This window comes from Micropterus dolomieu, linkage group LG18, assembly GCF_021292245.1.
Source record: "Micropterus dolomieu isolate WLL.071019.BEF.003 ecotype Adirondacks linkage group LG18, ASM2129224v1, whole genome shotgun sequence".
Classification (NCBI taxonomy): domain Eukaryota; kingdom Metazoa; phylum Chordata; class Actinopteri; order Centrarchiformes; family Centrarchidae; genus Micropterus; species Micropterus dolomieu.
Window position 1 is genome coordinate 14531186 of NC_060167.1, and position 25019 is coordinate 14556204.

Genomic DNA, 25019 nt, shown 5'->3' on the forward strand with positions numbered 1-25019 from the left:
AAATGAAAATACTCAATTTAAAGTACCTCAAAGTACCAGTACATTGCATCACTGATCTACCACCAAAGGGCACTTAATGTTACATTTATATACTAAAATATAAATCATGCAACTACAAAATCAAAAGTTTCCAAAGGTAACAAATACAGTGTGTCAGACTGAATTTTTAGGGAAATGTCTACAAATGTATGTAATACTCGGTGTGAATTTTTTTCTGAACATCATAGATCTTCCGTGTGGGACAAATCTGAAAAATAATACATAATGTTATATTGTTAAACAATGTGGAAAAAACATTTTTGTAACTCTAACCTATTCAACCTATTCAAGGGGGGAAATGAGAAGAAATCGGGGTTCAAGCTGCTGTCATGGATGTCCATTAACACAACTACGAGCTGAATATTAGGAGGGACACAGCTGAAGGTCAGTGAAGAATGACATAGCAGACTCCAGACAAGAAAAGGCCAGATAGATTCTGGGTTTTGCTGTCCCTTTAAGATGCCACGTTTAAATGACTTACATCTCTTTGATACCCCTTGTTTGATGTGCAATACTGGCATAATTTAGGTTATAAAGTTACTGCTAAGCTATCATTTTTGGTAAATTCTTTTTACCTACTCCAGTACATTACTGCCTATAGCTATTTTGTAAATGTACTTTTTTCCCCACTTTATTTCATTTTGACGCCTGTCTTCTAGCCAGTAGGCAGTTGAATACACACTGAGAAGACATAGACTCCTCACGGTAGCTGTGATAACATACATTGCCACTGTGCTCCAGTTTTGACCCTTACATACACACATACACACACAATCACATTTACACACACCTGGACAAATCCAAAACATACTCACACAGCGGTCGACACAACAGGATGTAAACACAGAACAATGTCCAACCAGAGCTTCAAATAGGTGCAGAGAGGGAAAATAACATCGCTCACAGCCAAATGTGTATCACACTGTTTTGGAGAATAAGGTGGAGTGGTGTTATGTGCTCACTCATATGTGTAGGAAAGTGTCATTAATGTGTTTTTGCAAGGCAAAGCAACATGTAAGTCATGAGTCCCGTCCAAAGTGTGTTATTTCTTGTCTTTCTGTGCTTTTGGTGCATGTGTGGGAGTTTTTGTAGAAGTGTGAGTGCTCGTGTTTGTGTTAACCAAGCTGCTATTGTCATCCCAGTGGGCGACTTGCTGGCCCCCTCAGGACTATGCCTATGTCCGTGTAGCTATTACGCTGCATGGTGGCTTCGGCCCTGGAGTGTGAGCCTGCTTTAATACCAGGCACAGATGGGTCGCACTGTGGGCTTGCTGTGGCGGTCTGCCATCAGCTGCCAGCTCAGGCTGTCCTGACTGCAAGCTCATAAGGTTAACTGTCACAAAGATACAGATTTCTCCTCATTCAGTACCTCTGCGACACTGTCTGTCTGATTCTTCCCTGCCTGTCTCTCACTTTCTCTCTTACTGTCACTTGTTCACTCGGTCAGAACATACAGTACACAGGGGTATCTGGCACGAGCTGACCCATGGCTTCATGGGAAAGGAATGTGTGTAGTTTTTTTGTGTTACAGCACTGCGTAATGGCCAGACAGAAAGGGAATTATGCCGCCATTGAGAAGGAAAGATGGTTCATTTAAAAAAAAGTGGGGGTGGAAGAAATTTAGTTAATGGAAAAAAAGAGAAAGAGGTGTAAGAGTGAGAAGGATGTTGGTAATAATTGAGACATGGAATTAGTTGGGGGGTTAACAAAGTAGGGACTCAGACTGGTGTAACATGTAAATAAAGTGGGGGATACGCATGGAAAAGTCAGACAAAAGATACGTAGGATGCAAATTACATCATCTTGCATGCCATTTTGAAATACATTCATCCACTCAGAGCAATTAGCAGAACAAACACTTTTTATTGCCTTGGTAAGAGCAGCTAGCACCAGGAAATGAGAGGGAAATATAAAACAATATTTTCCATTAAGGGTTACGACCCCACCAGTACTCAGATGATGACAGCAGTACTGGTTTTACAACTTCTTCTGAGCGTAATTGAACTTACTTTTCGGAAATTGGTAACTAATTTTCCATTTGTAGACAGATCATTTCTCTAAGTGGTGACTTGAAGTCCTCAGAAATGTTTGTTACTTATTAAGGAACTCGGTAATGTTCAGTATTGCTTTGTGCTTTTAGAGGAGCAATTGGCTTTGGAGAGAAAAATTTTGTTTAAATTGGTGTGCAATTTCACTTCAAAACAAAACATTTACAAAGAGTGGTACAAGACAAAAGACAGAAAAATTTCGTTCCTTTTCTACTCTGCCCCTTAGATTTCTCATCTTGCATTTAAGTGGGCTGTTCATTCTTCTTCCACATGGAAATGTGCACTGATTACCGCCAATGAGCGATAAACAACACCAAAGAAATAATTATCCCCCTTTATCTCAAGACACAGTGTGACTGGGGGTTTTGCTCATTTTCTGCCTTTGCTTGTTTGTTTTACATCACTGTAGATCATTTACAAGGGCTTTTATCACACTATGAGCTATTTGCTGCTTTCCCCTTGTCTCAGTTTTTTAAGGCAAATGTTTAAATTATATATATTACAAGGTTCCCATAGTAAAGAAGAGAATAGCACCTCTTTGCTGCAATTGTTATGTGGGTTATGGTAGAATTGATGTGACTGATATGAACGATTTTATCACAGAAAATGTAGGCTTAAACAGTGATTTTATAACAACTTCCTTCTACGTGAAATATGAAAACAATCATAACATGTTTTATATATATCTTATATATATTAAAAGGCTCTATCTGCAGTCTGAGAAGTTTTGAGATAGTGAGGAGAAGTTCTCTTTTATTGGTTAAAATAACTATCCTATCACATTTTTAAACAGTGTTTATTAGAACAGGTGAGCTGCAGCTAGAATATTCCGATACAGCCATGCTAGCTGCTCTGCAAGACTGTACAGAGACACAGTGATGGTTTGAGCTGAATGCTAACATCAGCATGCTGATATGTTCACAATGAAGCTGTCAACATGATGATATTTTAACATAATAACAACACAGTATATTTTTAACAATAACATTTACCATATAACCATCTTAGCATGTTACAGTAACATTTACTAAATAATGCAAAATACAAAGTACAGCTGAGGCTGATGTCAGTTTTGCAAATATCTGGTCATACACCAAGGGATGGGACAAACAGATGATCGGCTACATGAAAATTAGAGGATCAAAGTGATTAAAATTCATCCTGGGGGGAACATGAATGTGTGTGTTTCTTGGCAATCCATCCTACAGTTGTTGAGACATTTCACTCAAAACCAGATACCAACCTCATCATGGTGCCAGAGAAAAAGTCTCCAAAGTAATTAGGATTTATTCTCTGGCCACACTGAATGTCCTGACAACATTTTATAATAATCCATCCAACACTTGCTGAAATAGTTCACTAACATCCAAAAATGTAAGATGTTAATGTATAAAAATAAAAATGAACGTGCACAAAACTTGTCAAAGAATATTGTCACGGAAATAAGGTCACAAATTTGTCTCCAATGAAGTGAATAGTGGTGAATGAAAAAAAATCTAAATGAAGAAGAAGAAGAATGTGAAAATACTCAAAATGAATTAAGGAAGTGTATAAAGGAAGGTGTCCTTCAACAAATAACCCCCACCCACTGTGTATTTCAGAGGTCCTACTGTACACTAATTCCGCATTTCTTAAGTGCCCTCCTCCTCCTCCACACAAGAGAATACACATTAGCCTACTCTCTCATCTGTAACAAATAAGCAGAGTTATGCAAGTGTTATTTAACGTCACTATAATAAGACCCTCAGCTTCCCACTAGTTATGAGAAGTGAAGCTGTCAAGGTGCAGTTTCATCAGACACAGCAGGACTTTCGTTGTTGGTCATTTTGTTTAAAATATTAATGCTTATTCTTTTGTAAAATAGGTCAAAGCTTTCAGGTTCAGAAATTACTGCCAGACGTTTGAGGGTTCAAGTGCTTTCTTTACTAACATCAGAGCAGCACATGGTTATTTTTCACATGGATGTTGCGCCAAGTTCTATTCCTTTTAACTCACATTTGAAGTCTAAATGTTGCTACCTTTCTCACTGATTTAATTTAGCACTAGAGCAAATTGCCTTGGTCCACTGGTAGCAATTCCATATAAGGTTGTCCTGAGAAAAAGCAAACAGCAAAGTAATGGTAAACAGGAAATAGTTCAATAGGTCCATTAAGCAGAGAGATGACTCATTAATGGCCGTAATTTACACAGAAAACACACTGTTTTTGCAGTATTACAAAGAAGCAGCAACTTTGTGGGAAAAAAAAAACCCATGGAAACTGATTATGCTGAAAAGACTCACCTTTGCTTGGATTTGTGCCATTTGTGTTCTGTGAATTACTCTGTGATAGAGCGGCTAAAAATGCTTTGTAAATGCCTTTATAAATGACTTTGCCTTTGCCTTTCTTTCTCATAAAATGAATTTCACTTTATTTCTATTTCAGCTCAATCAGACTGGTACTCCGGTGTTTAATTTTTCTTTTACTTTCAAATTTCTGCTCATTTGCAGCTACCTAAATTTGTTAAATGAAAAACCATTCAGCTCAGTGTGTTTGGCTGTTTCTCCTCAACCATGCACATCCAATAATTTCTCTTATGTTGTTCAGAACTATTATGATCATAAAAAGAAGACAAGAAAATTAATTTAAATAGGACTCTGGGAATGAGTGGTTAGCACTGTCGCCTCACAGCAAGAAGGTCGTGGGTTCAAACCTGGCCTTTCTGTGTGGAGTTTGCATCTTAATGCGTGTCCGCGTGGGTTCTCTCCGGGTGCTCCAGCTTCCTGCCACTATCCAAAGACAAGCAGGTTAATTAGTGTCTCTAAAATTGTCCTTAGGTGTGAGTTGATTTTTTGTCTATGTGTGGCCCTGCGATTAACTGGCGACCTGTTCAGGGTGTACCCTGCCTTTCGCCCAATGTCAGCTGGGATAGGCTCCAGCCCCCCGTGACCCTGTACGCAGGATAAGCGGTTGACGATGGATAGTATTGTGGGGATTAACAATGGAAATGATGACATGACAGGTATATAATGGCTCCAGATGCAACATCTAGACTTTCTAGACACAGCATGTAGCTTCTTGCCTAAAACTGACACACTGACCAAAAGCCTTACAAAAGACCCCATTCTTGTCTAGGGATATTTGTCACCGACCCCCAGTACATTTTATTTGCTCCTCTATGTGATCATATTTCTGTACATTCTATCAGAGAGTGCAACTGCCTATGCCCAGTAAAGACGTACTGTACATGAAAACCTGTAACTGACTTAATGACTCTGCAGACATTTCGAGTGACAAAATGCAAGACTTCCTGGCATGGCATCAAATGAATTAAAATGTGCAAATAAACCAGAATGTATGACAGTTCCAGAATAACCAACAATTACATGCCAAAGAATGCTTTGCAGAATTTGCACTTCTCTTTACCAAAACAACAGTTGAGTTTTGTATCAAAGCGTGTATGAATAAATTCTGTGCAAGGCCGTGGCAGGCGCACCACAAAGGGCTGTTCAATGGTGAACCTTTGCTAACCTTTTCTAGCCACTGACCTTCAATAATGAGACTATGTTGTCTCTTGTTCCTTTGGACAATCAGCCATTGAAACAACTGCCATTCATGGAGCCTGCTCCACCCTCTGCGTGACCCTTTTCCATACTAGTAATTAGCTGCTGTTGCATTTCAACCAGATGCAAACCAACCACATACAGTATTTACTATTCATATACAGATGTTTGACATTTTATTAAATTATAATTTTTTTGTTACAACATTTCCATGTCAAGGATATGGGCAACTGTTGGGTTCTGACTTGTCTGTGCATTCAAATCAATGAAATTATTTTTATTTTGACATTTATTACAAAATTAGGAGGTGGTGAGGTGAAACAATGTAAATCTGCTGTTTTGTGTTTGATGCAAAGCAATTAGAAATTTTTAGCCTTTAGATTTTTTTTCCTAGAAAATGTTACTTTAACTCATGTTATCACAGCCCCACCATCCCCTCATCCTTCCATTCCACTCCTGAATAAAACCCTCCTCTTCATCATTCTCTCATTCCCCGACCTTCTACTTATGTTGCACATGAGAAATGAGAGGGGGGATGGGAGGGAAGATGAATGAAACAGGGAGTGGGTAATGAAAGGGAGGGGGAAAACGAGAAGAGAGCAAGATTGGGAAAAATGCCCTTTGACTGGATTTAAAAGTCTGTGGCATTTCATTTTCAGAGAGAGGGGAGCTTCATCTCCTTCAGATCCTTTAAGGGCCAACCTAATTGATTAATGTTTCCATCTCATTGGGAAGAGGAGGGGGGGCATTTGAAGCTTAACTGGAGCCTTTCACATTCTCAAGTCTTAAAACAGAACCACCACAGAGAGAGATGATGACAGAATGAAAGACAGCGTGATGAAACAAAAGTCTAAAATTCCAGTAGATGAGTGAAATATGTTGAAGGTCGAAATTGTTTCAACAATATACTGAACATAGAGAAATAGACACGTAGCTTACCCACTATTATAAGATCTCCCTGTAATGAAATAATGTACATGGTTTTGGCAATGAGGCATTCTGTTTTCAAAGAGGCTGTTTAGGTTTCTGCACCTGTCACAGGGAGCCGGCAGCAGGCACTTTATGTGATTGGGAAATCTAATGTAAGAAAATCCATTGCCTTACCATTGAAAGTGAAGTCTGAGAGAGAAAAGACATGCCTGTGACATTAAATCTGTAGTCGAAAGGAAAAATGTATATTTATATCTTAATAATTAAGTGCTTTGAACAGGTGATGCTTCCCCCGATAATGAAGTATTTTATTTTTCAATTCATGACACATGATACATATGGTCTTACGCTAATTTCAAGCTTTGCGTGCCCGAGACTTCAGGTCACAAGAACACAAAGCTGATCATGGCTGAATAGAAGTAATGGAAATTAATGAGAGGAGAAACTCACAACATTATAGCTCTGCATGCTCAGGTGTAAGCTAATCAGCCTGGCGTGATTAGAAATCTCAACAGTCACTTACTGAAACTGTACCATGATTACTTGCCCTTTACATGTTTTTGACAGCAACATGGAAATATTTATATGTCGAAGACTCTGCGGGCATTTCCAATCACACAACAAAACCAGTGGAGAGAAGCCAAAACAATAGTGACCTTTACCCAACATATACTAAATATGAAAGGTCAGCTTGCATGGTGAGGGAGGGTGGTTCTGAAGTCTAGCACATAGCAGACACAGACAAAATACTGTAATATCTATCAGGCAGATAGCCATGCTGGTTTCAGAGGTCATTTGAATGTGAAGGGTGTAGAGGCAAGAGAGAACAAAAGATACATGGTTCAATCTCTCACTGGTACCCTTCTGCTGCTCTTGAATTTGAGACGCACAGTCTGCAGTATAATGCCCATTTTTATAAACCTTATTAATCTTTCAGTGCTTAAAGCTTAACATCTGTTCCACTTCCTGAGACAAAAATAGAGTCATTTAATGTAATTTCTGGTTATTTGTTAACCAAAACAATAGAAAGCTCCCATATAACAACCATTCAAACAATTTCTATTCACTCAATTAAGGCTCTGTTTAATAATTCAAATGTCTTCTGAAACTGAAGACAACTATTTAGCTGCCAATCACTCTGAAAGCTGAAAGCAGTCACTAACAAAAAAAACCCGATTACCTCCTATGAATTTAGTTGTTGTTCTCTCAGAACTATTAACTGTACAATACTTTTGTCAAATAATTTGCACTTCCTCAATATTTGACCTTAATGTTAATACTATATCTTTAAGTGAAAATCAGCCACTTTGTCCATAATTTCATATTCCACATTTTCTAATACATACTGAGGGGAGATATTTATTTCTGTTTTTGGGACAAAAAGATTGCCTGCCAGCTTTGACTGAATTAAACATTCCTATTTTTGATTAGAGAGCTTTTAAATTAAGTTTGATCTAAGAACATTTTTATTTAGGCTTGTTATTATCTGAAGAAACACTGCTTTCAAACCCATATCCCAAATTGGTTTAAAAAATGGAAGGTTTGTACAGATACTGTGTAAAAGTCAGTTGTGTTTTTAAAAACCACCACATTCTGAAAAATAGTAGGCTAAATGGATTGCATCAGAGATTTCATTTTAATATCCTACTGACAAACATTTATATCATATTGCATGGCTACTGATAACAAAGTACCACCACATGGTACTAAACACCCATAGCTAGTCTCAATTCAGGATGGGGATCTCCCTTTGTGGGCTGCATCTTTCAGAGTGACATTACAGATATTTAAACTAATGACCTAAGTTTACAGTGGAGGTTATATGAATAAATATATATACAGTTCATGTGATGTGTCTGAACCAAATACCTTGTAAATACACCATAGTAATATGACAAAGATCATCAACAATTGAAAGGTCCACAACAGATTATATGGGATAGTAGGGGTTACAAAGGACATACTACAGTAATTTTGTCTTCCAAATGTGAGCAAAGGAAAGCTGTATTTTTTTGTTTACATTTGGAGCCTTTCAAACAGGATAGGCCCTCTTGCCTGTTATAACATATATTATCTAGAAATGCCAACTGTGGCGGATCCAGCTCCTGAGTTGGTGATTGTTTCATAGTTTCCACCACAACAAATAGCAGCCTACAGGAAGCAAAGAGCATAACTTCCTGCCTTACAGCATCTCTTGCCCACACTGATTTTGTTGACTATAGGGATTCAGAATAGTTAGTTGGTAGACAGTTGTAAGAGGAAGTAATGTAATGACCATAGATAGACTTACTGTATGGTGTTCATTTTAATGTTTAGCTAATACAAACTCCCTCATTATTGAAAGCAATCATTACCACTGCACTGTACAACATTTACTTGTTTTACCAATATTACTGAAATATTAAAGCATTGAAATTTAATTTAAAATCTAGAATGCACTGATGTTCAAAAGGGCTTGGTAACTTGCTTTCATTCTCAGACTGGCCATCTGGAGTGCCTGGTTTTCCCGGTGGCTAGCTGACCTGTGGGGCAGGCAGCCCGCCAAACAAGGCTGATACAAAAACATTTTAAAATGTCCCAGACTATATCCTGGTCTGACAGTAAGAGGGGCAGGGGCGTGAGGCTGAAATATGAGAAGACAAAATGAGACATGCAGTGTAAAGAAAGATCCAATTAAATGCCACAAAATGATTTATATGGTGGCCTAGCAAAGAACTACCATTAGAGCAACAAGTGTTAGTTCTCCTAACATCAACTTCCTGTATGGCACACTAATGTTCACACTTATTACAGCTATACTGAATTCACCACACACGAACCACCCAACAGACTGTAGAATACAACCAAACAACATTGTAAATATGGTGATAAGATAATTACACTTTTATACTTTCTGTCTCAGAAGCAAAAACAGGTGTATTTTTGTGAAATTAAAATTTATAAACCTAAATATACATTACAGTGTTAATTAAATTCATAGATTCTATAGGGAAAAAAAGCACTATCACCAGTAAGGCTGATAATTTACTGTATGTCCATATTGTGAGGGTCAGGGTGGGGGTGGAGTGTCTGTACAGAAGTTTGTGATTGTCAAAACATCATCTATTACCATCACAGGACGAGGGTATTTATTTTTAAATTACAAGAACTTATTTGATTCTATTTGACAAAAGAACATAATTGAATTGAGTTATAAAGTTGTATTAATTGTTTTTTTGGCCACTTGGGGGCAGAGGAGGAGAAGATGAGAAACATTCACTCCTGACATATTGTCTCTTCATAAAGTTGCAATGGCTAATGTGTGTAACTAAGTTCTTCTCACACTGGATTTGAGGATTTTGACTCCAAAACAAACTTACAGCAAAATTGTTTCTTCCTAACATGAACTTTTGTTATTTTACCAGTGATCTGACTAAAATTCAACCTTCCTCTATGTCAGAAGAATGGGAAGAACAGCAAAACCAGTTACAGTTATTCCAACTTGGAAGTGTTAACTCATTATTTCAGCCTAACCTTGTTGTCACATCATTTAATTAGCCTACATTAGCTACTTTTGCATTACTATGTAGTATGTTGGAGTAGTTTGTTTCCAAGTGAAACGTTTTGAATAATTTTTTAATTAGCTAAATCAATTGCATTAGTGTTAAAATAGGATTTTATTGAGACATTGCTGCCATGACTTTGCAGCCATGTTGCCACAGGTTCAGTGGGAGATATCTTTGCTGTTAGTAATTAATGTACTGTAATTCTGCCGTACAGTCTGCCGTACTGGAATTATGGAAGACCGCCATCCCCAAAACTACTGCTGTATAGGTCGTCTACGCAAGCAGTTCATTACCACTCATATTTACATTTATTATTAATATGGGTGGTAATAAGCTGTTAATAACCTAGTAGCCAAAGTAATAATGACACAAGAAAAGAAGGAAGTCAGGTGAGGTAATATAAAGAGCAACAAGGTCCTTTTCCTAAACCTAACAAAGTAGTTCTGGAACCGTATTACAGAAACTTCCTATCTTAAAAGTTAAGAGAGGAAGATTCTAAGTTAGGATTTCTCTCAATTTGGTATTACAGAAGCAAATCCTAACTAACTATAGGAATCCTCTCTTATCTTACTTCAACCTGTCTTATCTCAGGTTAGGAAATCTTAAATACTCGATCCAACATCGGTTATCAACTTTTATGTCTGTTACCTAGCAACCGATGCTACTCATTTCGCCAAGCATTGCGCATTTAATTGCTGTTTTTTGGTAGTTTTGTTAAGTAAAACATACACTGAAAAATGGAGCAGAAACAACAACTATCATTGAACTTCAAGTCAGATGACTTAGAGGTGTTTGTAACCTCCGTCGAGAAATCCAAATCCACATAATGCTTAACTGTGGAGATTAAAGAGAGAGACAGGGATAAAATAGTGGACACAGTCTCCGCCGCATATCCGGCATCCAGTTGAGCGCTGATGCTGTTAAAAAGAAAATAAGTCCATTTACAGTGATATGAAGACACAGGCAACTGTTGTGTCCAAAGAGCAGATGAAACCGCTGGTGGCTCCTCCTGTGCTCCCTCACTGACACAGAAACCCGTAGGCTACTCTTCTCAGGGAAAGTTAGGCTAATAATGAAAAAAAAAGACTAATAATAATAAAGGCTGCGGGTTAACGTCATCATGTTTTTCATGTATTTCTTGAATTTAATGATCTCCTCCTATTAAAGACTTGCATTAGGATCCTTTTGTTACATCAAGCCTTTACATTATGTTAGCCTACATAATGAGACATTATCTTGCGTTACATCACCTACAGCCCTGAGTGTTTTGTCACCAAAAGCATCGGTAGAATCAATTAAGTTCCGCTTGTTGACATTTTGTTGATTTTGTAAAAGCACTTAAAGAGCAACCATGTGGATTAAACGAGTTAGCAAACACTACCTGGTGGAAAAGTAAAAGTTAGGACAGCTTAACCGTTCTCCTAAAGTTAGGAGAGTTTATTTAAGATTATACGAAGTTACGATGCTTCTGTAATACACTTTTCTTATCTAAAGTTAGGAAAGGAATATTGACTTAGGAACTGTTAATCTGTAATGGCCTTTTCCTAAATTTGTTCCTAACCCTTATTACCATGGTTACCAAGCAGTTAGGACAGGATCTGCCAGTTAGGAACTTTCTGTAATACAACCCTTGGTGCCTAAACCTAACCAAACTGTGACCTTCTGTAAATCATGCGACATAAGTCATGTAACTTAACTTACATAACCATGACGATGAAGGTCTGGTACGCCAGTCACTGGTATATATCATATATCATGCAGTCATATATGTCATTTTCTCCTATTATGTCATTTAAGTATGAGGACGTGTTAAATTATGCAGTGAGAAGTTGACCACTACATTACTAATAATGGGCCACACCTCCTAGCTCTTATCCATTCATTTATTTTTATTTTCTCTGTTAACCTATTACATTAACATCTAAAGATCAACTTCTTCCTGGTTGAATGTATCCAAATATTTATCAAGGCTCAACTTTCCATTCCTCTAACTTACCAACATGAGAGGCAATACACTAATGACCATCCTCTTAACTGCACCTGTTTCCCACCAATACCAACACCAAACTCTATGTAGACGCTGGGTTATGTTGCTGACTGATGTGTTTAGATCCATAGTCAAACTCTGACAACAGATGGAGTCATGACAAAAACACTTTTCTATCTGTAAATCTGGCCCTCTTCAGAAATTGGTAAATTTCATAAATCACAATGGACAGACCCTTTCACCATACTCTTAGGTTCATGAATCTGAGTGAATGCCTTTGGGTTATGTAATGCTCTGACAACATTTCCACCAATCATCCAGGAGCTTTCACAATGACAAGATTTTCTTGATTATATCATAGATTTTTGGAAACAAAAAAATTCTACAGACATTTAATCTCTCCGTGTAGTTCTGAGAATGACAAATGAACAAGCAGCCATCAAGCCCTACTCTCATCAAAATACTTTTTATTCCTTGTGTGGTGACTTGGAAAACATTAATTATGAATATCTGAAATGAAGAATATCTTCATTTCTTTTCTCCTTGCATCTCACTTGTGACAGGAAACATTTGCAACTTGTACTGCACTGCGTCACATTAATTGTGGTTAAAAAAAAAAAGATTTGTGGAGACACCATCCACTTTAGAGAAACTAATCTCATGCATGATAATCAAGAATACTTTCTCACAGATTCTCTGTGAGCAATTTCCATCAACACAAAAGATATATCTTGGATTTTGGATAAGTGAAAGGAGGAGAGGATCTACAGATTTATACCATCTTGTAAAGTTACATAAGCCACTCTAGGCTCATGACATACTTAAATAAGCAAAGGTTATGTAACAGCTCTATAACTGCACTTTACCATTGAGTAGCAAAGCAAATTAAGTAGGTGCACAGGAATTTACAAGTGAAGCAAAACATTGTACCAGATTCCTGCTTTTGTTCTCTGTGTGCATTAAGCCGTGTTTTCACATAAAAATAAAGGTACAGCTGTAAAGTATTTCCTTCACTGCTGGTGACTCACAGGAAGTTAAAGGGAAAAGTGAAAAATAAGTCAGAGCTGCACAAACATTAAGCACGCGCATGGACACGCACACGCACTTGCACACGCACAGACACACACACACGTGCGTGTGTGTGAGAGAGACACACACAGACAGATGCGACTGCCTGTGTTGTGTACCCGTCTAAGAGAAAAGGGTGTGGTTGTGAGAGCTGGAAGAAGTTATTTATCGTTATTCTGTGTAACTGTGCCTCTTTATAAATTCAGAATAGCTGCTGTTATGAGCAAAGCCTTTCATGGGGTCATTAATATTTGACAGAAAACATGGCTTTTTTATCAGCCGAACATTTTTACCATTTCTTTTCTCTGCTCTTGATGTGAGCCTTGTGTCACAGTGCATTACAGGGTTTTGCTTTTATCTCGCTGGGTTCTATTACTGAATCAGCCACACACCTCCATGTGTCCCGTTCTCCCCTGATGAGATCATGGATTAAAGTTTCTACTTGTGTTAAAAGACAAAGCATTTAGTCCTCCTCTTTGATCTTAAATTCCATCTGCCTCATTCACCCTCCTCCTCAATCATCAATGTTTCTTTTACCTCTATTATAGCAACATTGTACCAGCGCACCTCAGTTATTTCAAACATCTGCATCAATATCACTGATTCACCATAATCATGTCTGTCATTCTGTATATTCCCACTCATACTCGATGAACATGGAAGTATTATTGAAAACAGATGCCATCAAGTGAATAACAGCTTTACAGGACTGCATATCTTCGTGTTGCTAAAATATGTAAACAACCTGCTCTGTTTACTGTGGTGTGTTCTCACTGTTACTAACTAAGCAATGGATAGAGCATAGAGTTTTATCTGGAGGAAAACAGGACCTGTATCAAGGGATGTTAAGCTTTTCCATCATATATGAGCCACTCTTACACATATTACCACTATATTTGTTAATAAATTGTTAAGTTGAAATGAATGGTAAATGGCAACTAATTTGATGACTGATATTTTAGGCATTTTAAAGCAAAAATTACAAAATTTTCTCGCATCAGCTTCCTGATTGTGAAGATTTGCTTCTTTTTTGTCGTATTCAGTATGATAGTAAACTTATCTTTTGGGTCTGGACTGATTGTTAATATGATAAACAAGGAATCTGAAGACTCTGCCCTGGGCCCTGGGATATTTTAATAGGAATTTTCACAATTTTCCAATTTTTTTCGACAAAAATATCAATTGATTAATTGACAAAATAATAAGCAGAATAGTCAATAATGAAGATAACCTTTAGTTGCATCTCTACTACATGTAAATGCCTAAAAAACAGTCCCCTTTCCTCTATTCTCCTACCTTCACTTAACCAGCAACATTCACAGCAGAGGAACATTTTGAACAGGTTTAAGGTAACATTTTGGAGATCTGCTTAAGGTTCCTTTTGAGTTATATCATTATATCCTGATTTTTGTTACAATATAGACTGTATCATAATGTATAAATGGGTCTTTACAATGGTTGTATGTTTATCACCAGTTAAATTCCAACAGGTCACATATATCTACTACAAGCACAATATGTGCAATGGAGTTATCATTTACCTTACTTTTATCTTTTTGTGTAAATTAAAAAATAATGTTTGCATATAATTATAAAACATGAAATGGCACTGATTTGGAAAGCACATTAAGTATACGATTATGTTGGTAAGTATGTATAAAGTCTACAATAAAGCCCAATTGATTTGAATTGAATTTGTGGATCTGTAAATAGATTCATAAATATAAATAAATACTGTAACTATACATTTCTCAAACTTAGACTGTGAGACACCTAAACCTGTATAAGAAATATCATCTTTACAGAGTGTTTTAATTATAGGTAGGATATTCAATTTAGCAGGCAAAGATGTTCGTAGGCTACAGGAATAGTGAGCTCATTTTTTTTGCTGATGACTTTACTATGAAAAAAAAAATTCTATGTTGTCGTGGCGATACATTCATAAGTTAGGCTTAGGCAGAGGCAGAGTAGGGTGCAGAACCTGACTCAAAGGTGGTGTACATCACATGAGAGTTGTTGAAAATCTGGTGGGAAAACACATAACGCCTTCCATGCACCATATTCACACCAACCTAAACTGTTATCATTGACAGTCTCCAGATTGGTCAGCAACTCAAAAAACAATGTGAAAAACTGGAGGGACATTGAGCCATATTTCAAGGTAAAAAAACACATCTAAAAACCCAATAGATACCATTGGACAACGGCTAACATTAACATTCAACCACTTCCTATAGCTAACATTACCATTAACTGAAGTTGTTACATTCACCATTTTGTCAGACCTGTGACCATGCAAATATTGACAAGCAACATTTTGAACAATTTTTATTTTTTCTGTTTTGTTATGTGATGGTGATGGTCAATTTAGTTTTTATTTTACTGCCAACCAAGCTAGTCTTTACACTAGCTGTATGAGGCTAATGTGTTGCTTGTACAACATTCAAAGTTACTGTTAATTTACCTTTAGGATAACTGTATTTTACTTTTTAACTTTTACTTTGTGGACTTAATTACTGTGTTGTGTATATGGAGACTTTAATGTTTATCTTTCACCAATGATACTTTCGTCCTTGCATGACCTGCCAAATGCAACAAATTTGAAAGCTAGCCTTATTCTTGTGAATCCAAATTCCATTTTACTGTACTAGTTCAGCTGTGTGCTTGCTTTCAAATCCCTTTGACCACTAACACTTTCTCTGACACTTAAACTACTTTCCCCCTGTTACATGTCAAATTAAACTTGATCTGGTTTTTTTCTTTAACTGTCAGTTCAGCAACATTTAGATCTAATACTACAACCAAAATGTCAACTGCTCACACTGCAATAGAACTGTCAATGTTCTGGGATGTTGGTGTTTGTGTTTCTTGTTTCCTGTTTTTCCGTTTTCCTGTTTCATTTTGAAGTTGTTATGGTGTAATTGTCTTGGGTTACTTCCTGTTAGTCTTGATTGTTTGCACCTGCACTAATGTGTTTCACCTGTGTCTCATTATCTCAAATAGGGATGAAACGGTATGAAAATTTCATATCACAATTATAGTGACCAAAATTATCACGGTTATCAGTATTATCATGGTATCGTAAAAATGCGAAAAACATTAAGCCGCTTGAATTAAAATGAACAAGATATGCTGTTTGGTTGACTAAACTGCGTGTCATGTGCAATGGGCGAATAGAGTCTGCAGACACACAATGCACAAAACAGCAGAGCAACGAGCTTCAGTTTACAAGCTGTTAGCAGGTCAGACAGACAAACCAAAGCTAAAAGTTAACTCACCCTCTGTTCACTATAAGGTAATTTTCTTCAATCACGTTTCCCTCAGTGCTCTCATAAAAACTAAAATATGACCAGACTTCAGAGTGACTGAAAAATCTTCTGCCGCGTTGTTATTGACCCAAACAAACCCACGTTGCATACTGCGCATGTGCGCCTGCTTCTGGAAGACTGTCGCTAACTTTGGTTGATGCTGGCCAGTATTTGCCGTGAGTTTATAACGCGATCACCGAACCCGGTTATCATGGTAATTAAAATGTGTACGGTAATAATAACCATCTGGAATTTTACCATGGTTTATCATTAAACCGGTAATTGTTTCATCCCTAATCTCGACCCCTCTTGTGTATTTAGGTTTTTGTCTCACTAGTATTTTCGTCAGTTCATACTACTTCTCAGTACATGTTTAGCTGTCAGCCCTGTTCCCTGTGTTTTCTTATGTTCCCCAAATCCTCTGTTTCCAGTGTCAGTGCTGAAGCTAAAAGTAACATTTACTTTTACCTCTCAACTGACAATTCAACTACTTTCATCTTTTACTCCTCAAATAGCAATGCAACTTTCACTATTAATACATCCACAGAGATTTGGTCATCTATTACTTTTCAACTGACATTTTAACTCACTACAATGCTTTAACTGTCACTTTGTAGTGGATCAGCCAGTGTTGTTTTAATTATTTTATGCCAAGAAGAGATTCCAAAAATCTCTGTCTCTCCCTAGGAGAGACACAGCTGAACAGCTGAACAGCTGAACTAGTACAGTAAAATGGAATTTGGATTCACAAGAATAAGGCTAGCTTTCAAATTTGTTGCATTTGGCAGGTCATGCAAGGACGAAAGTATCACTGGTGAAAGAGCTTCACCTCTGGTGAAGCTGAGATAAGACTCAATGCCCTGACTGTTAAAATGACAATATCAACACTAACCAGAAACTAACTTTCTCCTGAACAGCCTATCAGAACTCTTTTGGAAGGAGGGCCGGAAACCCTAAACTGCCCCTCCACACACATAACCATGGCAACTGACCTTCCTCTTTGTTTAATTACCTCACACCAAAAGATATTCTCATCTTCACACCCAGATGGGAATTGGTGAGAAACTCCAGAACACCAGAGGAGGACAGCCCACATTCCTTTGTGGGAACAAGAATGTTCTCTTTAAACTTGCCTTATTGTTTTAAGTAAATAATCTTTGTTAAATACTTAGCAGGTCTCGCCACTTCCATTTGAGTAGTTATATTACTGTGTTGTTGCTATTGAAAAGAAGAATTCATATAAGTTAATTTTGCAGTGCTCTTCAATTTCCAGCAATGATTTCTGAATTTCATTTAAGTGATGTTTTTAACCAATGCTTTATTCCCAACACTTCTTTTACTCCCCCAGAAATGATATGATACAGAAATGTTATCCTGTGCTACTTGATTAATTTTCCAGCTCGAATGTAATGTTAAATAACTAATTTCCCCAGCTCCTGAGCAAATGATTGTTTTAAAGAAATAATCAAAGTGATCTTCAGTCTCCTCTCAAGGAACTAGAGTCACCCAAGAGGACAAACTAAGTATTACATGCCATCGTTCTGAAATGCCGCTCCTGCTGTTTAATGAATTACTCTGTATTTCATTGTTCATAATATGATGCCATGTTTGTATAACTTGCTTATATATATATATTTAAGTAAGAATGTTTAATAGCCAATATTATCCAGGAAGCTAGTTAAGTTTCGTAATCTGACATGGTCTCTACAAAATGTTAACCCTTTTAATGTAACTACTGACAATTGTTTTCCCTTTTTATCAAATGCTTAAAACCAAGAATGGTATAACCGTTTGACATCTAAGGTTCCATTGTGGAGAGGTATTTGATTAAAATACATGCATATAGTCTTTAGGACCATATAAAAAGTTAATACACCAAAGTCTCAGAGGAGACCGGAAGCGGCCTCTGCGGATACGCCCCAAGGGGCCAGACAAACAAAACAGCGGAGCTCTATGTTGCTCGCTCTCTTCTCTTGTACTTCGGCTCTTCGGCAGGTCTCGGCACGCGCTTAGCGTGCTCCCGTCTTAATTTATCTTTTTCTTTTGTTTGTAAAGTCATCTTATTTTCTTTTTGTTGAAGTTATCAGACTGTTAAGACAACCAAGTTATTTTTAAGCTTTATTTCGTCGAGTTAACTCACTCCTCCCCACGACAACAGAGAGGAGGCCAGCCACGTGGTAGTAACAAAGGACATTCAAACCAACAACTCCCTGCAAGTTTTCTTCAATAAGATGACCAAGGGGGACCCCCAGGACAACCTGCTAGTAAAAAGCTGGTCCTGGAGTACCAAGACGCCAAGCCCCAAGCGCTGACTAGTCGTGAGGTTGCCGAACACCAACTGGCTGGAGAAACAACAAGCAGTAAGGCTAAAACCCTGCATTTGTGGTTGAGTTTATGTCCAATAGTCTGTTAATCCATTAGCTTTAATCCTTAATCATTCCAGCCTAAAACTCCTAGCCAAATTTAACCGAGTTAGTATTATCATAACGTGCACTTATTAGTTAAGTCAAATTCTCCCCACAATAGAACAACTCAATTTACATTGAACTCCACTACATTCTCATTGTTTGCATCATGTTTGTTTAGCCATTGATTATTTCTTTGATGTATATTTAACCACATTTATATCCACCTTTTAGTTAGTTAATAAATTTCACCGTAATCACAGGAACTGTGTGTGTATTGTTTGACTCCAGGTCACTGTAACAGAGAATTTACACCTTTGATATGAGATTGACTGACTGATTTTATAGAAATGATTAAGCAATTACTACTAACTGATCGCTAGGAATGATTGTGCAATTATTAAACCCATAACGTTACCTAGGGAGTCCGGAGACCCTGGGCAAACTGAATTTGCGGTGGTGCCCTAACGAGGATTTATGAATGAATATTTCTGAAATATTAATATTCATAAATTGTATTAAAAATCATATGTAGAAATGCTACAACTTGAAACTCTTTCTGGTCTCGGGTCTTCCCAGTTGAACAACAAAACAAAAAACATTTGTATATAAATTGCTTTCAACCAACATCGCCAATTCAATTTATCACCTACACTTCAACCGACATTTCATCTACTTTCAGTGCTTGAACTTCAATTCAATCTTCCCTCTGGCACTTTCATTTCAACTGAAACTTCAACTTCACCCAGCCCTTAGACTTGGATTGGCATGTCAACTTCATTTGGTGCTTACACATAACTGAAACTTCAACTCCTTTCAGCACTTCCATTTTAACTGCTTCAATTGTTCCAGTAGGGGAGATTGGGGATGGTTGTAACATTTTAATAAAACACAGCTCTTTTGGGGCAGCTATGTTTGTTGCCCGTTAATTGGAAGATTGGCGGTTCAATCCCTGGCTCCTCCAGGCTGCATATCAAAGTGTTCTTGGGCAAGATACTGAACCCTGAAATGGCCTTGATGGATGTTCCATCGGTGTAAGAATGTGTGAATGAATGTTAGTTTCCGTTTGAGCACTTACGCTCAGTGTATGAATGCGTGTGAATGCGATGTAGTGTAAAAGCGCTACACAAATACAGAGCATTTACATTTACATCTTTTAAGCCAATGCGTTCAAAATGTGATATAAACTAGTTACATGTGTCTGCTATTTAATGGTGTATCTCTGTGTATGTGTATTGCACATGCTTAAAAGACAGGATTGACTGTGACTTGACTCATAGATGCAAGCATGTAGGCCTAGTGCTGAATGTGAAAATATCACTCATTATTATAGCTGTTTTGCTACAATTAGGCTTCACACTGACTGCACACAACGGCTACGGCAGCCGCTCTGCACTGTTTCGACCTGACCTTTCTATTGGTTCTCAGAGGAGACCGGAAGCGGCCTCTGACCGGAAGCGGCCTCCCCTTTCTGGGGAGAGCGTCCAGCTGCAATAGCACTGTAGCCATTCATTTCTAATTTTCTGTATAATCATGGGTCATGCGTAAAATCAGGTGTGTCGGGCTTCATCCAGCTACAGTGCACCGGTCCTACTAGCGACACAACCCATACAGGTGTACCGGAATGGGAGAGGGCGCTTGAGGGGACAGGGACAAGATGTCGCAGAACAGCCCGTGCTCTGCGGGCGCTCGGAGATTAATCCCTCTGGCAAAGCTCCTGATTTTACGCATGATACATGATGTTACAGAAAAATAGAAATTAATGTCAAAAATAGCATATTGTCCCACCCAAAATTTCACCCACTGACCCATTTTACAACCATCCCCGGTCTCCCCTACTCAGCTGCACAGCTCTGAGCACATCTAAAAATGTAGACTTTTCTGGCAATAATTCTTGTTTATGGTATCTTTTATCCAGTTGCTTCCTGTAACCTCAAACACCAACCACTGTCTGCAGCCTTTATTGGAAGTGTGTTTAGCTCGCTACATAACTGTGCACATATGTACATGCATAATGAGGGCAGAAAAATTCTGCTGTTTTTCCCTCAGAAAACCTGGTGGCCCACACTCATGAAAACAAAGAAGACCCAATACCAGGTGTTCCGTCACGACTCATTACAGGACACTATGATTGTATCTATCATTTTAATAATAGATGTACTGAATTTTAAAGGAATGTCTAAAACGTAATTTGAAAAAGCATGATGGTAAGTCAGACTTGATGTTTGCTAACTGAACAAATATAAGTTCTGTATTTTAGATTAAACTAAAAAAACAGAAAGGATGAACAGTAACACCTCTCAATCTCTTGAACACCTCAATAACCTTTATTCCATATGACCTGCTTGGTGAATAAAGTAACATCAAATATTTATTACAAATAGCTGTAGTAATCATAAATATTCATTGGCACAGGACTGTTATCCTCCGAGAAAATGTATTTACAGAGCTGGCATAACTTTCTTCAATTATTCGACCGAGCAGCCAGTGTACCAGACAGAAACCTCTCCTTACTACATCTTATCCACCTTATACATATTTCTATTGGTTGTGATCTAATATTCTCTTTATGCATCTCAGCTCTGGTGCCCTTTCCACAAATCCGGTGTTTAGTTTATATCCCAGTGGTAAACAAAATGGAAAAAAGTTCACAATGAAGCTGTTTATTCAAATGTCATCTTCTTCCATTTGCATTATACATCCAGTACAGTTTATGCTATTGCAGTTTCTCATTCAGGTTGAATAGTTTATTTTTTTTTATTTTAATTCTGTAATTATGCATCAGGAAAAATACAAGCTCAGATGTTGGCATTATTAGCTGAATGATGGTGATTCAAACACAACGGATGGATTGCATGGAAGATAAATTGAAGATTTTACGTGTAAAAACAAGATCTATTAGTCATTTTTCTCACAGCAAACTGTAAAATGATACTACAGAAATGAAACATTTGCTGTCTTGCCAGCACTTTTTTTTATCAGCTAATTAATCTTTTTCGTTTCTGTCATCTGTGAGACAAAAGTTATGTGAAAAACAACACAAAATCAAACAATCTCATGTTCATATCTAGTCAGCAACAGGCTCACTGTAATAGTTCCTTTCAGTCAGTTATTTCCATCCATAATGTGCACAGGTGCAGCTTAATTCAATTGGAAGACGCTTCTGTGGTTATTTCATGTTACCAGTAAAGCCGTTGTCATGGAGATGATAGGGCTTATATAAGCTCAAATGTATTTTTGTTCAAAATGAGTATTGTCTTCACTGTGCTCATTTCATTATGATCTGTTCATACCCACACATATAACCGCAATTGATTGAATTGTCTATGTCTTTTTACAGACAGAGTTTAAAGCAATACACTTTAACATGCATATTTTAGATGGCTAGCAATGCATGAAGGCTCTGCTCTCAGGCAGAGACATTTTATTCCATCTGCAAAAGTTGATAATGGGCATTTTGCATTTCCCCTCTGAATCACTTTTATCAGTTAGTTCACTGTCACAGTGATTTATAAACTCAAATGTCTGGTTTAAAAAAAAAAAAACAATGAGATCCTTACCTGTCAGCCAGCTATGCTCTGATGATGGAAAATGCAGTGGTGGTGGGGGGGTGTCATTCACTTCACCTTTAACCTCCTGTCTGTCTCTAGATCCAGCACCTACCAGCTTTCAGCAGAGGATTAAACAGCTATTGACAGAGGAGTGACGTGATTGACAAGTTAAGGTTTCCTTCCTTGTCAGAAGAGCCTCTGTGTCTGTCTGGCCCATGTCTTCCCAGAACTCACATTTCACATTCCAGCGTGACTTGAACAACTTCTGAATTTCTCTGCTGTGAAATACGAGGGAAGTTTCTGGAGCCCCACTTTTCACACTGTTTGTCTAAAAAGGCTCCTGTGCATCAACAGGAGGGAATAAAAATTCTTCAATAAGCTAGCATTTGAGTGCTATGTAAAGTTCCTACTTTGCTGTGCCATGAACGGGGTTCCTCTCACAGTGCCTTTGTCCAGCATTCATCAGCACAGCAACACCTACAGTTTGAGGTAGACACTCGTCTCAAATGAGGACATTTTCAGCCTCAGTGGAACATGTGGGAGTATGCAGTTACTGTATATTCATTTTAAGCCTTTGACTATATTTAAACTGAAAGTTGGGCAGTTGGTGGTGGGTATCACTGCATATGCTAAAACTACATCAAACAGACAATGACAAAAAGTATTGAATAACCTGTTTAGTTTTGATTTTGTCTGGATAGCCCCTACAGTTACAGGTACAGCACTTCATAAATACACACAGCACTGTTATAAAACGATAAGCATTGTGTTTCTTAACATTTTGACAAGTCAGTAGAAAGAACACAGTATGCTGGTGGAGGGAGATCAAAAATGAAGTGTCGTTTCTCCTAATGTTCCTGTCAAATGATACAATATGTATGGCAGGTAAGGTAGCTCTATATCAATAAGAAGGGACAGAGAATAATAGCATAAGGCGTTGAGCTGGAAGGACTTGCCTCTCTGTCTTTCTCAGTCATCTGGACCCACCTGTCCACAGTCAGAGCCTCTCGGAAGATTTGCTGCTGGCTGGGGAATTTGTGGCTGAACGATGCGTCAGGGGTTGTCATATAAACTGTGAGTGCTTTCCCCTGAGTAATTTAATCACATACTTTTATGGAGGCATCAGCCAGCACTTTGAGAGACAGAGTAAAAGGATTGTAATTGGACTTCTTTCATTCAAAGTAATATATAGAATATGTGGTATAATTGCAGTGCTGGGTAATGGTCTGTGGATGACTGAAATGCAAAAGCGCAGTGATTGGTTTAATGTGTGTTCATCAGTGGGAATTTGCACCATACTGCCTTGAGACTTTTCTTTGGTGGTATTTTGTTTGGGCTAGTCAGACATTATCGTGTGGCTTTTATAACCTCCCAACTGCTCAATGTGACCATCCAGGATGATGGAATGATTGAAAACTTTGTCTTCTCAATAAATGAAACTTAGCAGAAATGGTCTATTATGTGCCAAATGAGTAATTTGTGTGGGCGATGTCTAAGGTCAATTCTACCATCATTAAAAAGCTCTTGAATAGTCTGGAAACTGTCTTATGTAACTGGGCTGTTTGAATCGAAATTGCTGCTGTCTCTATAGCTTGTTAGCTACTTTCATTTCACCATCTGCTTGACATGATATTTTGGTGACAGGAAATTGTTTTAAAACCGCATAGTATATCGCTGCCAAGAAGGGGGATTTCATAACTTAATTGAAAGTAATGTCATCGATGTTTGATCAGTTTGTGTTGATCCATATTGTGAGGTGAGATGATGACAGATTGTCAATTTGGTTTTCTTCAGGTATTATTTATTTTGAATATTCATATATTTATAGATATAAACATGTTTTGACATGTATAAAATTATGTAAATACATTATTTGTCTTGCTACTGATTGAAGTGTGCGATGAGCTTATTATACAACCTATAAACAATCAATATTTTACTGATCTTAATCTGTGTGAGGTCTAACCACATAAAACGGTGACGGTGTATAACTCCTTTTTCCTGACAGATCATACATCAAAACACTAACTGTATTTGCGTTGACGGAGAAATAATTTGTTACTGGAAACCAGACAGTTCTTGGATGGCTTGGGAGTTGTCATTCTGCATGCTACATGTTTACGGTACCTTGGGCCTTTCTTTTCACATCACCCAGCTCATTTTTCTGTTTCTCAACTAAACCAATCAGGTGAATCTGCTGTTCCACACAGCCTCTGTGCAGCGTGTGTGTGTGTGTGTGTGTGTGTGTGTGTGTGTGTGTGTGTATAAAGTATACAGCATATTGTATGTAAAATAGTGATAGAAAACTCAAAATGACAAAGTGGTTATTTTATATTAGTGGTTTATTTTCCTCCATATGGAGTTGATGAGCTCTAGACCTCTGCTCCATATATTCAAGTAAGAGGAATGCATTTTGCCTAACAATTAGCAGTGCAATGCAACCTGATGACGGCGCCACCCAAATGTTCAAAACATTAGACCTAGTCACACTTTCCATCATCCCGCTCATCACGAAACATTACAGAAATGAGATCCAGGTTGGGAGAGTGTGTATGTGTATCTCCGGGAGATAGACAGGGCGAGAAAGAGAGACATATA

The 25019-nt window shown here is 37.8% G+C and overlaps 1 protein-coding gene across 1 annotated transcript in view; it reads right to left on the reverse strand.

The window, feature by feature from the left end:
- The window catches only part of tox2 (TOX high mobility group box family member 2), a 118366-nt gene extending 95783 nt beyond the window's left edge, over positions 1-22583 (reverse strand). The window contains exon 1 of the mRNA XM_046076482.1: positions 22431-22583. The gene's annotated coding sequence lies outside the window, so the exon portion shown is untranslated. The remainder of the gene's footprint in view (positions 1-22430) is intronic.
- Between the last annotated feature and the right edge of the window lie 2436 nt (positions 22584-25019).